Source organism: Lasioglossum baleicum, chromosome 19, assembly GCF_051020765.1.
Source record: "Lasioglossum baleicum chromosome 19, iyLasBale1, whole genome shotgun sequence".
In the NCBI taxonomy this organism is placed as follows: domain Eukaryota; kingdom Metazoa; phylum Arthropoda; class Insecta; order Hymenoptera; family Halictidae; genus Lasioglossum; species Lasioglossum baleicum.
This window is the reverse complement of record NC_134947.1, coordinates 1,568,616-1,582,569: the sequence shown is the minus strand read 5'-3', so window position 1 is coordinate 1,582,569 and position 13,954 is coordinate 1,568,616. Positions and strand designations below refer to the sequence as shown.

General features: G+C 40.2%; 2 long non-coding RNA genes across 2 annotated transcripts in view; one reads left to right on the top strand and one right to left on the bottom strand.

Moving 5' to 3' along the window:
- Nucleotides 1–13,954, bottom strand: part of LOC143218244 (uncharacterized) — a 246,154-nt gene that overhangs the window by 212,581 nt on the left and 19,619 nt on the right. The gene's annotated exons all lie outside the window — the stretch shown is intronic.
- LOC143218422 (uncharacterized) lies at nt 3,926–4,690 on the top strand. The gene is made up of 3 exons (XR_013011057.1): nt 3,926–4,285; nt 4,381–4,502; nt 4,598–4,690. It is a non-coding gene; the product is annotated as an uncharacterized LOC143218422 (long non-coding RNA).

Below are 13,954 nucleotides of genomic sequence, written 5' to 3'. Positions count from 1 at the left end.
TGTTCGGTCTTTGTCGGTTTACTTATTATCCCTAATGTATCCTGAATTTGTGTTATTTGTCCAGATAGTTCTCTGAATTTAGGACCCAGTTCTGTCACGAATTTATTATTTTCCTGAGCTAGTTTAATTTGTTCGATAGCTTCTCTTAATACTTGTGTCTGAATATCGACTTCGATTTGTTCGCCACCGCTAGCCATTGTTAAATTTAGTGGAAATATGATTCTGATAAGATGGAACAAAATCCTCAATTCCTGCCTCGTATCCCACCGCTGTCACCAAAAATTTATGTTACGTCCTAAGATGGACGCCTTTTAATTGGAGGTACGAGTTAAAAGAATTTACTACAATAATGATTACGAGATATGAAGCAGTTTCGAACCTACCTGCATTCACCGGCTCTGGTTCGGGAAATTGAAGATTTTATGATACTTATGCGATTCTATTAAAATCTATTCGTAACGAGGAAATCGAAGTCAGGGGTTCGAAATGAATTTGGAGAAGCTGATGTTTAATAGAAGTTAAACGGAGTGTATTTAAACAATGAATTCAGAATACATTTGAGTTTTGAGTTAGTAATTGTTATAAATATTAGTATTTACCGTTACGCTGATTCGGCTTATGATAATTAATCCTCTAGGGTTCGGTTAGAGTTTGTTTTGGTTTGTTTTGGCACACACTTGTACAATCACGAACGTTATCGAATCGCGGCTATTTCACAAATATTGTTTGAGATTATAATAGTACGACTCGTTACTCGACTGCTGGTTTTATTACTACTGCTACGCTGGCGAGGTGTCGTCGTTTTTATATTTTCTTCTATCTTTTGTTCTACCCCAAATCCTTGTGGAGTTGGTTCGGTTTTCACTTGTCATCATAATCGTATTCTGCAGTTTTTATTCGTTGAATTATTCCTGTGTCTTTCTCTCTCTCAGCTGGATCCTCCGTTTCTCGCGTTCTTCCGGAGTGCTTTCGGTCTATGTGTCAGCTCTATTGCGTTCTTGGTCTTCTTGGTATTTAATTTTTGCTTGGGTGGTTTTCTTGTAATTTTTGCGCTGTAGGTGGCCTGCAGCTGCTTTTGTTATTTAACCTCGCTCGCGTATTATATTTCGGTTTATTCGCTTAGTATATGATTACAATATTTTATTTCTATTTCTTGCGCAACATTAGTTAAAGAAATTATTAAATAGAGTTAGGGAATATTTGTATTGTGGTTATTTATTATTTATTAATGACGGTTGGACCACCGGACGTGACATACGTAAATTACGAGAAGCAGTAAAGAGTGCTTAACGTCGAAGAAGAAAATCCGGGTAACTAAAACTTAATATGTACTACATTCCACGTTATTAGAATAATTGTAGTTTAATTATGATATATTTTAAAATTGATATAATTATATCAACATTTTTTATTTACACCTAAAAACGCCACTGTCTCGGAAGGAAATGGTCATTCGAGAGAAGCAATGAAATTAGAGCATCGTTGCGAAAAAAGATGAGTTTGCAATAACCTCAATATACATTTTATGAAATTCTATTATATTATAATTATAGTTATGACTGTATTTTTTAATAAATAAACTTGTGTATGCTAGTATAAAATCAATTTATATATATTATACAATTTATTTTATTATTTGTTTGACAACTAATAAATCTACAAATTGATTCATAAACTAAAAAATACTTCCTGCATTTTCGTATTCTCCAATCAGTCCAAATAAATACCATCAACCTGTTCTCGATCATATACCAATTTTTATTAATGCAATCATGACAGTAACAAAACGTTTCTATTTAAAATGAATACAGATTTTGAACATAGTTTTTACATTTTTAATTTTTTGGAAGGTTAAAAAATGTAATTAAAAAAGTAATTAAAAAAGTAATGAACAATTAAATTTAAAAAAAATCCCCGCTGCACGGGGACTCGAATGCTAGCTCCAGATTGCGATTCATACGCTCGACGGCTCGACAGCCGAATTTCAGTTTCGCTTCCGCCGTAAAGCAATACAACATGGCAACATGGCAAGTGCTAAAAATAGATTGTGGCTGGCATAAGCGCACAAGCAGCGCACACGGATATAGTAATGGTACGCTGGTGAGTGTAGCGCGCGGGCGCGTTGCTAACACGATACAGTGTCTTCTGTGGTGGCCTCTGGTGGCCTCCTGTTTCTCACTCCAGTCAGAATATATCATAGAGGGCGTAAGAGAAATATTCGAGCGACACAGATGTCGTCAGATGTGCTAACAGTAAAGTGGGTTCTGTTTCTTGCTAAAGATGATGTAGGTTCTGTTCCATGCTAAAGATGATGTAGGAGCTGTTCCAGGCTAAACATGATGTGGAGACAAAAGCGGCACGGCCAAAACCCGGGCGTGAGCACTCTCATATACTCTCTGTTTAGGCATAGGCTCATGCAGGGGGTGTCGACTCCTTTGTTAAAAAGTGGCAACGAATTTAGTAACTGTTTCAGTCCTTACGCTTGGTGGCAGCACAGTAGTGGCCTGGCGGTACCTGGCGGTGGGAATAGAAATTGTATCCCCACTCCACCCCACTCTTTGCTGGCGGCGTCGGTTTTTCAGCCATTTCCAGCCATTTCTGACATTTCTGACTGTTTCTGACGCGCTCGTTGACATCGCTAGACCACGTCAGACCACATATAATTACTTTTACAATATAATAACTTGCGACGAGTTGTACCTCGTCGCGAACGACGCGTAAATAGGGAGCGAGCGACGTCGACTTATATTTATAAACTCCAGCGACACACACGCGCGCCAATCAGAGAGCGCCGCGGCCGCCGACCGAGAGCGGCACTCTCCATGGTCCGCGCTTTCGGGCGCTATATAAGTCGCGTCGGAATACCGAACGAGGGGAGTCGGCCCGGAGAAGCTCACGTGAACACCGGATCGTCCAGCACTTTTCAGAGCTGAGGAACCATCCGTCCAGAACGCAGGCTGGAATCACGAGCTCACACAGGCGACTCCCTTCCACATCCCCGGCGACCGGAGACCGCCGTGCCACCGCCTTGGACCGGATCGGAGCCGTCGTGTCGACGTGGTGGGCACGAATACCCTTAGGTGCTTCTAAGGCGCGTGCGACGGTAACTCGTCACTCAGGTGCTTCTGTGTGAGAGTTGCTGCACCACTCGGCTCTCCGACCGACCGGCCTGAGACGATTGGCCTCCGACCTTCTTCGTTAGTCGAACCTCTGCGGTTTGACCTCGCGGCCTGGAGTGGTAACGGCGAGTACGAACCCCTCAGGTGCCTCTGAGGTACGTACGATCCGTGGCTCGTCCTTCAGGTGCCTCTGGAGGAGTGCCGCGGCGCCCGCGCTGCGTCAGTCAGTGACCTCTGACCGCCTCCCGTCACCATCCTACCCTCCAGCGACTTCGCGAAGCGCCGCACCGCGAACGCGTCGCGCCGACGTCGCGACACCGGTCAACCGATATTGTCCGCCGCATCGACGTTACTCATACCCGGATACTCGCGTATCACCGTCCGCCTGATCGTTCATTAATCATTCCGCGATCACCGTATTCTTTCTGTCACTATCCAGACCGAGACCGCGACCTCCGCTGATGCGATTGAGGATTCACCATAAACATCGACCTGCTAACCGGACATCGTAATTCTCCACTATTGTTACGCGGTCAGGTCCGCCGGCCTGCAGGAAACTTATTTTGTTTACTTCTCACATCACCGCACGTTGCGGAATAAAGTTTATTTTTGTTTACCCGATTTCGTCTATAATTCATTCATTCACCTACGAACCTTGGTCAACTCATGAGCTACAAGGCACATACGAAATCGGAACGTTACAAACTTTTATATTAATATAATTATTAATTACTTCATACTACTTAATATAGCAAGATATAAGTTAAAAAGGAGTTCTCTTGTGTGTTCTATTTTGTATTTTTAGTATTTGTATTTTTACTTGAAAGTGTAGTATTTATAAAGTATAAAGCTGCAAGATGCCTGGATACATGTGTGTAGTGCCTAGTTGCAAATCTGGTTCGATGGTTCCTGCACATGTTTTTCATAAAGACACAGTTCGAGCACTGCAATGGAAGCAAGCCGTAAATTCTCCAAGACTAGATGGGCTATTTGAACACGAGTTGAAGAAGTTTCATGTGTGCGCATTGCATTTCACAGAAGACGATGTTATTCCATCATTAGTCAGGCGCAAATTCAAGCAGGACGCAATTCCAAGTTTGCTTTTACCAAGGCGCAACTACACGAAGAAGAAGAATGAAAAATAACGCAACTGCAAATTGAATCAGGTAAATGTCTACTATTCATAACTATTTCCATCAGTATACATTTCTATTTTTAATAAATTATATAATTGAATTATCTTATTCTTATATGATTGCAGTTACTTTTTGGAACGAATGGAAAATCCACGAAACAGTAGGAATAACAAGCAAAAAAGGATGCCAAGGCGCAACTACAAGAAGAAGAAGAATGCAAAAATAACGCATCTACAAATTGAATCGGGTAAATGTCTACTATTCATAACCATTTCCATCAGTATACATTTCTATTTTTAATAAATTATATAATTGAATTATCTTATTCTTATATGATTGCAGTTATTTTTTGGAACGAATGGAAAATCCACGAAACAGGAGGAATAACAAGCAAAAAAGTGTGTATTATGTATGAAGTTGTTATGAAGGTGTTATATTATGAATAAGTATGTTATATTGCAATAATAATAAATATGTACACATACATAACCATTGTAAATTAATTTTTCTAAAAAACCCAATTCATAACTATAAATAGCTAGCGATGAATACGATTACACGTACATGCGAGGTTAACTATGCGTGAGTACACGTTTGTGTGATCACCACACACATATACGTTTTAGTTCAGTCTAGTGATGGGCACCATCGACTAAATCGATAGTATTCAACTACTATTTTCAGTCGACTGATTTTTTAAACTATCGACTGAATTTAGTAGTGGTGGGGTTACTATTTTCAGTCGACTGTTTACACGTCGCCATCTTGAAATTTCAAATGTCAGTGTCGGACGATGAAACGACAAGGTTAGAAATACATAATTATGACAGGACGTGCAAATATGCAAGTAATGAAATATGTAATAGATATTTCAATACTTTAATTCATATTGGATGTTAAAATCTTATTGCTATTTATGCAATATAAACTATATATGTGATATTGTAACGTCGTACCGACGTGTTGCGTCGGTTTTGTTCATATGAGCAAATTCTCGCCGTATATACATATATATATATATATATATATATATATATATATATATATGGTATACTTATACATGCTTATACCTCCTTCGTAAAATCCAAACCGAAATCGCGTTTAAATCCGTACACAGCGATATGTATATATATCTTACGCGTATTTATATATATATACATATCCCCGTGAGCGTGAACATAGGGAATCGGAAAAGACGCGATAGTCACCGGTACAAGCGGACGCCAGCATGGCAACCGCGAGTACAAGTGTACGTACATCTAAACCGTCGTCTCGTTCAAACAGCGAAAAGTATACATTGACGACAACATATTCGTCCGTACCTCGAACGATTTAGACAAAGGACTTCACGGTTCACCGAATCCCTATGGTCCGCGCTCTCATTATAAATAAGACGAAATCGCGCGAATCGCCCTCTTCTAGTTCAGACGCTCTTCTAGTTCCGAATTTCATACAGTTCAGACTCTCTTCCAGTTTCGGAATTTATACAGTTCAGTTCTCTAGCGTCGTCAGTCGAGTTCAAATCGCGTTTTCGGACTTTAATCTAGTTTAGTCCATTTTCTCGCGTTTTCGGACTCTGTTCCAAATCGCTCACGATACTCAGGTCGTATTGCATCTTACCATTTCTACCATTTTCATTACAGTTATATCTCAATTGTTCTAAATTATTCGTCGAGTTTGCTCGTAGACCTTTATACCAAATTTACAGATATTTCTCTGTGCTATTTTGTTTATACGAGCTTGCTCGCATTATCTTTCACATTATAATTGCTTTTCTGCGCTATTTTTGTTCACACGAGCTCGCTCGCATTACTTTTCGTATTATAATTGCTTTCTCTGTGCTATTTTGTTTATACGAGCTTGCTCGCATTATCTTTCACATTATAATTGCTTTTCTGCGCTATTTTTGTTCACACGAGCTCGCTCGCATTATAATTCTTATCACAATTGCTATTTCTGCGCTATTTTGTTCACACGAGCTCGCTCGCTTTATAATTCTTATTACAATTGCTATTTCTGCGCTATTTTGTTCACACGAGCTCGCTCGCTTTATAATTCATATTACAATTGCTATTTCTGTGTTATTTTGTTTGTACGAGCTCGCTCGCACCATCTTTCATATTACCATTGCTATTCCTGAGCTATTTCGTTCATATGAGCTCGCTCGCATCATTATTCCAACTATAATTGTTATTTTTGCGCTATTTTGTTGCACGAGCTTGCTCGCATTATAATTCAAAGCTACAATTATTATTTTGTGCTATTCTGTTGTACGAGCTTGCTCGCATTAGAATTCAAGTTCGTAATTCTTATTTTTGTGCTCTTTTGCTTTGTACGAGCTCGCTCGCAAGCCGTCATTATATTTTGTTTCACGAGTTCTGCTCGCAAATCATCACTTTGTATCCATTTTGGTTCATTATACTTTGTTTGTTTAAACCTATTACTTCGCAGCTTTAATTCAGCAACACCTTGCTCCTCACTATCTCCCATGCCCCGTCGCGCCGGTAGAAGCTACCAAATCGGTAAATTGGTGCGACAGCTACGCGCCGAAGGAAGAGGCACCGCTTATAACCCGTACCTGGGAATCGCGAAACGGCCCAGGATCATTCGCGACGTCCCCTTTCTCCGTCGGGTGAAAATAGTGGACCGTCGAGAGATCGCGATACCCCCGCGACGCGAAGAAGGAACCGCTGACCGCGCTGAAACGCCTCCGCGCCGCGAAGAAACGACCGTCGGACGGCCAGATTCCGCGCCTCCTCCCCCGTGGAGGTTGATACCGATCCGATTCCTTCCGAGTCTCCCTCCACTAGAGGAAATCAGCATCGAGGACCCGCGTTACGAACGCTACGTCGTCCGCAGAATACTCACCCTAAGGTGGTATTATTAAAGTTTCGTCGATCAGTGACCGAGTGGAGTGATCGCGAGTGTGTGCGTGTGTGCGTGTGCGTATCCGGGTAGTTCAATCCCGATCGGTCCGCCGATCGATTCCTCACATCCCTCACATTCCTCACATTCGTTCCTATAACCCCGAATCGGTGTTTCAATCGTGTGCGTCTGAGCCCAGAGGGTGCTCGGTACCGAGAGAACACTAATTTCCCTTCGGTCGAGAATCCTGTCACGAATCGAACAACCCACGCGTTCGGACGAGTAACACACACGCCCACATAGTGACACTCTGATCGCAGGGAGCTGTCACCGTCATCGCGCAGTTCGTCGCTCCGCCGCGACATCCCCGCCGGACGACGTCCGTCCCGTTTACATTCATTTCCCTCTTCGCCCCTTTCGCAACGCGCACCGGTATCGGGTCCCTGATCAGACGTGGACGTTACGCGCCACGTGGATCTAAGATCGTCTTAAATAAATTGGTCGGTTACGTCCCCGCCCCGTCTGGGCTCGTTTCGTCGGATCATATCCGACGCGGGACGTAACAATATAAATAAATTGTGTACATTAATATTTATAACATAGTGTATGAATTTATTATTAAATAAAGACAAAATCATTCAATCACGAAATTTAATATCTCTGTACTGTCCTGTAGGGAGCAGTATGTAACTCCCTAGCACTCCCGCAGATGGCGTAGTCAGCACCACTGCCAACTGGCAGAGTCAGACGACGAGATGCCTAGGGACTTTTCCTCGAGGCACTCTCGGCGCCCTAAGCAAACAGTCTCCTCTAGTCGTCCACGCGTGAAGTATTGTAAGACGCAGAGCAAATAAACTAGAGGTTAGCATACGCACGTGTTCCTCATTATTATTCAGTCTGTCCCCGTTGGTAGGAGCATACCTACAGTCCCATACTGTCCTACTATTCATTTAACTAGCGAACATCGAGAATAAGAGTAAATACGAGAATAACCTGTAAACGACTGAAAACTATCGACTAAATTCAGTTACTAAATCAGTCGCTTAAACTATCGAGCTATTGGTTGAATTTTAACGGCGGGTGTTTTGAATAAATTTTATAAGATTTACTATCAAATACATTCACTCATTAGCGATATCGAATTATTAAAAATTATAAAAAAATTATTTTTATTATTATTAATTATTTAATTATTGTCTGGTATATTTACCCCAATTTACTCTTACTGTGCCTATAATACTGAGTGAGCACTGCAGTACAATGCTGTAAGAGTGAGTGAGAAATGAGATCTATACGTAGGCATAGACTATAGCCCGCAATCTAGACGTATAACCACTAAAACGAAATTTCAGTCGACTAAAAACTATCGACTAAATATTCGATAGTATGTAGTAACTAAATAGTAATTAGTCGATAGTTGAATTTAGTCGATACCCTGATAACCAAATTCTCGATTTCTGGCTGGGATTCTCCGCGCGTATTAGTAGCTATTTTTGCCGTCTAATAGCGGAGGGCAATAGCCGAAGGCAAATTGAAGGCAGCCGGCCGGCCGAAGCTGAATTTGTTTAAGAGGGCAGTACCGTCGCGTCTACTGATGTGATTGGCTAATGTCGTTTTACAGGGCCGCATCGTCGGTGAGGGTAGTTCGCACTAATGTGGCAGATGTCAGCACCGAAGAGAGTGGGGGAACAGAGCCCCTACAAATTTCTATTGTACCAAATACATATATATACACCACACAACTCGTCCTTTTTACTGACAATTTAAAATTAATAATTTTAAATTCAGACTACTCAATATCAGAAGGGATAATAAATGAATGAAGTCGGAAATAATAAATATTATATGTTTTCATTTAGTTTGATTATTTTTCTTTATTAGTCAACTACCCAGACAACCAACTGCTCCGTTCTGCAGCTGTACTGCGCCGCAGCTATGTCGCGTTTTGGATCCCTGCTGCCGCGCCACTGCACGGAGAACGGGGCTCGATTTTGCCTCGCCGTAAGAGGGCAACACGGTCGCGCCAGGTCGCATTAATGTAGGACGTGCTATGTGGTAGATGTCGCTAAAGTAAATGTCTATTATACAAGTGTGTAGCAGCAGCAGTCTTTCTTTTTACTGACAAAATTAATATTTTTATTTAAATTACATACTACATACTATCAGGTCGTTCGGAAAGTAATTTCGTTTATCGTGTAGGGATGGCAATGCTTCCGTTTGTCATTACTAGACTGCGAATCATTCTGCAAAGTAGAAATTGACTACATCGATTGCAAGAAATAGAAATCAAATTGAATGTTATTTCTTCAGCAAAGGAGAAAACGAAATGACTTTCCGAACGAGCTAATACATTAACATATTACAATAGGAGAGCTGCATAAAGTCTAAATAAAATCAATCTCATCATTTTCATACAAAGAAACATTTACCAGTTACTTTTAAGGTTCGGTAGGTGTAGAGGGTTGAAACGTCCTCGTGCATAAAAAATGTGTCCTAGAAGGGAAAAGAAACTTAATTTATAATTTTCGGCTCGAGCGCGTTTCAAGCTACCCGAGTGCATCGGGCTGCCCGGGAGTGTCTCGATCTCGTCGGACGGGTTAGGAAAGAATCGGACAAGTTCGGGCGAGCGAGTTTTCGCGCTACTCGAGATTCAATTCTGCGTTCGCACGAACTTGTCCGCTTCTGTCTGACGTCTGAACGCGCTCGACGAAGTCGAGCCACTCTCGGGCCACCGGGCCACCCGATGGTGTGTCACGGATAGACTGCGGATCTTTCTGCAAAATAAAAATTTACTATATCGATTGCAAGAAATAGAAATCAAATTGAATTGAATTGTTTCTTCAGCAAAGGAGAAAACGAAATGACTTTCCGAACGAGCTAATACATTAACATATTACAAGGAGAGCTGCATAAAGTCTAAATAAAATCAATCTCATCACTTTCATACAAAGAAACATTTACCAGTTACTTTTAAGGTTCGGTAGGTGTAGAGTGTTGAAATTTATAATTTTCGGCTCGAGCGCGTTTCAAGCTACCCGAGTGCATCGGGCTGCCAAGGGGTTTCGAGCTGCCCGGGAGTGTCTCGATCTCGTCGGGCGGGTTCGGAAAGAATCGGACAAGTTCGGGCGAGCGAGTTTTCGCGATACTCGAGATTCAATTCTGCGTTCGCACGAACTTGTCCGCTTCTGTCTGACGTCTGAACGCGCTCGACGAAGTCGAGCCACTCTCGGGCCACCGGGCCACCCGATGGTGTGTCACGGATAGACTGCGGATCTTTATGCAAAATAAAAAATGTCAGCGTCGATTACAGGAAATAGAAACTAAATTGAATGTCATCTCTTCCCTTAATGATTTTAATAGACGAGAAATCATATATTGACATCTTCAATTTAAAAAATTTTCCAACAACTATCAATTTCATCTACTCAAGTTTGCTATAAATGCATAAAGATCCGCAGTCTATTCGTGACATATCAAGCGGCCCGAGAGTGGCTCGACTTCGTCGAGTGATTTGAAAATTACAGTCAAAACGTGTTGGTCGAGGAAGTGTCGACTTCCAGCTCAATAGTAATGACCTGTCATAAATCTCTCTATAGAGAACAGCCCCGGGAACGGCACTGAAAGAAATCGAGCCTACCGGGTTGGGTCTGCCTGGGTCTGCCTAGCCCGACCACAGCCGCGCGCCCGTAGTCTCAATGTGTTGACTTCGATGGCGCACGCTGCGTAGTATGTATGACCGCTGTAATAAGTATTTCAATACAGCCGAAAATGCGTGTGAAACGAGTCCTGCTTCCTCCACTCTGATCCAATCGTCCGCGCATTCGCACCTAGACACTTCACCGTAATCCTGCCTGGGAACCTTCTTCTCAGGCTTACACCAAGTACAATGTCACCAGTTCGAATCCATGCGTGTTGACGTCTTGCCGCCATCCCCTACAATTGCGTAGTATCTAGTGGGCGGTAATGGTATCGTATCCTAACCCACTGCTGTTCCGCTATCGCTCGTACTTACGAGGCAATGTATTGTGGATTACTTGTTGGACATAGACAAATCTAAAATGTTTTTTCACTACGTGAATGAAATATGTAATTTCAGGACAGACACTGTCGATCCTTACGTCAGAAAATGTCTGTTCCAGGGTTGTTACCTTTCACTTAAAAAGGTATCGTTGGCCAAGACTGGTTGCTAATATTATTCTAGAGGTGTAAATGGGGTTATTTAGTCGTATACAGCGTCCGTTGCCAGCTCCTTGTGACGCCAATTTTTATATCTCCATTTCTTTTGAAGGGCTCATTTTACAGTGGAAACTCCAAGGAATATAAACATATTTTTTCAAAATTTAAATCACTGACGCACAGTGGTCTGGATTGGAAAATCGTGTGCCATTTTGTTATAACTTTTGAACCAGTAGAGATACTGCAATGAAATTTTCACTAAAAATATTTAAAAAATAGTCATTTTACCACGTTTTTATTAGCTTGCTTTCTTGTTTGTTTGTCTGTTTGTCTGTCTGTCTGTTTGTCATATAGTAGTTGTGTCTAACAGAGTCGTAAGGCGAGTAAAGAAAAGAAAAGGTAAACGTATAAAGGTGAACAAAGGTAAAAGTTAATGAAACATCAAAAGTTTGTCATTCTAAATATGCTTTTACAGATCCGTTAGTTTATTGACAAGTATCGGAACATCTGCTTTCACTGTGAAATATTTCATTAGCAACCCTGAGTGGTACATACACAACAATTGCTGTTCCGCATAAGAGACGAGGTACCAAATTGAATGCCTCAAAAGAAGTAAATAACAATAGAGCCATTTCTACAACTTGAATTTCTTTCTTTTTACCACGTTTTTATTAGCTCGCTTTCTTGTCTGTTTGTCTGTCTGTCTGTTTGTCATATAGTAGTTGTGTCTAACAGAGTCGTAAGGCGAGTAAAGAAAAGAAAAGGTAAACGTATAAAGGTGAACAAAGGTAAAAGTTAATGAAACATCAAAAGTTTGTCATTCTAAATATGCTTTTATAGATCCGTTAGTTTATTGACAAGTATCGGAACATCTGCTTTCACTGTGAAATATTTCATTAGCAACCCTGAGTGGTACATACACAACAATTGCTGTTCCGCATAAGAGACGAGGTACCAAATTGAATGCCTCAAAAGAAGTAAATAACAATAGAGCCATTTCTACAACTTGAATTTCTTTCTTTTTACCACGTTTTTATTAGCTCGCTTTCTTGTTTGTTTGTCTGTTTGTCTGTCTGTCTGTTTGTCTGTTTGTCTGTTTGTTCGGTGGCAAATTTTGCAATTGATTTTAAACTAACTTCCTGATGAGCTAGAGGCTTGAAATCGGTTACATGGCTCAGAACTGGATGACAATGCATTATTCAAAAAAAAAATTTTTTAAAAGTCTATCCGTTTCGGAGATATAACAATTAAATATTTACCTGTTCACCCCCCCGCGAAACCTACGTCATCGCGTTCAGCGACCGCCACGCCACGCGACAGCGCTCCCTACTCCACTACCCGTTCCCTCTCTAACTCATCCCCACTCCACTGACCCGATTCGCACCGAAGGAGCTCAGTGTGCGTCCGTGTGTGTCAGTGTGCGTTTGAGCTCCGTGCGGTCTTTACAAAGTTACTACGTATTATTATACTATAATGTTTGTTTACCAATCGAAGGGACAGTTACACCGAGATTTTCGGTCGAACCTTTATCTTTGACATTTTACCACGGCGTTCGTTTTCGATATGACGCGTCGCAATACCGTCTGAAATTTACTACATGTCTCTGTTATAATCTCATAAAAATGTTCAAAATCGATTGTAAAATTTCACACATACAAGACTAAAAAGCAGAAAATAATTATTTAAATAAAAATAAATTTTTTAAAAATACCACGTTTTTAAAATGGACTAAAAAGTATAAAATAATTTTTCCTAGCCCCGTACAGATTCCTAACCACGTACAGATAATCCTGAAAATTTGTGATTGTGAATTTTTAACATCTACGCAAATACTTGTAAGATTTAAAACGAAAAACGTGGGGCGCATGCAATAGATAATTGATGCATGAATAGTTCACCTAAATTACTAAAAATTTTATTGCTTCGCAAATGATATGAACTGTTGTGTGAGATTTCTCAACGGCTTCTACTCTCTACACTCCTTACTATTATCTTGCGCCCCACGTTTTTCGTTTTAAATCTTACAAGTATTTGCGTAGATGTTAAAAATTCACAATCACAAATTTTCAGGATTATCTGTACGTAGTTAGGAATCTGTACGGGGCTAGGAAAAATTATTTTATACTTTTTAGTCCATTTTAAAAACGTGGTATTTTTAAAAAATTTATTTTTATTTAAATAATTATTTTAACTATAGGTAATTAAATATTTTTTGCATTTGTTAAACAATAATTTTTATAAATTTTCATTGATATTTTTGATTTAAAAAAAATTTTTTGGAATATAATCGTACATACTATCTTTTACTTTCTAAATATGTATTTTTTATATTTATGTTTCACACATGTGTAACGTTTTATGGAATACGTAAAATATAAATTTGAGAAATCTTGTTGCAATCAACATACACAAAAAAAATTACTGTAAAGGTAAAAACGCATTACAAGCGTGTCAAAGATATTTTTTATAATAATTTATAATGATTAAAAAACGAAACGAGCCTACTACCTTATATCTTTATTTTACTAGAGGTGAGCGAAATATCAGAACGAAACAGAATTGAAAAACTTCTATTATATTTTAATACTAAAGAATTACCTCGGATGCAATATTTAACACTAAAATCTTACATTTTTCGCTATGTGAAGTCATCTGATA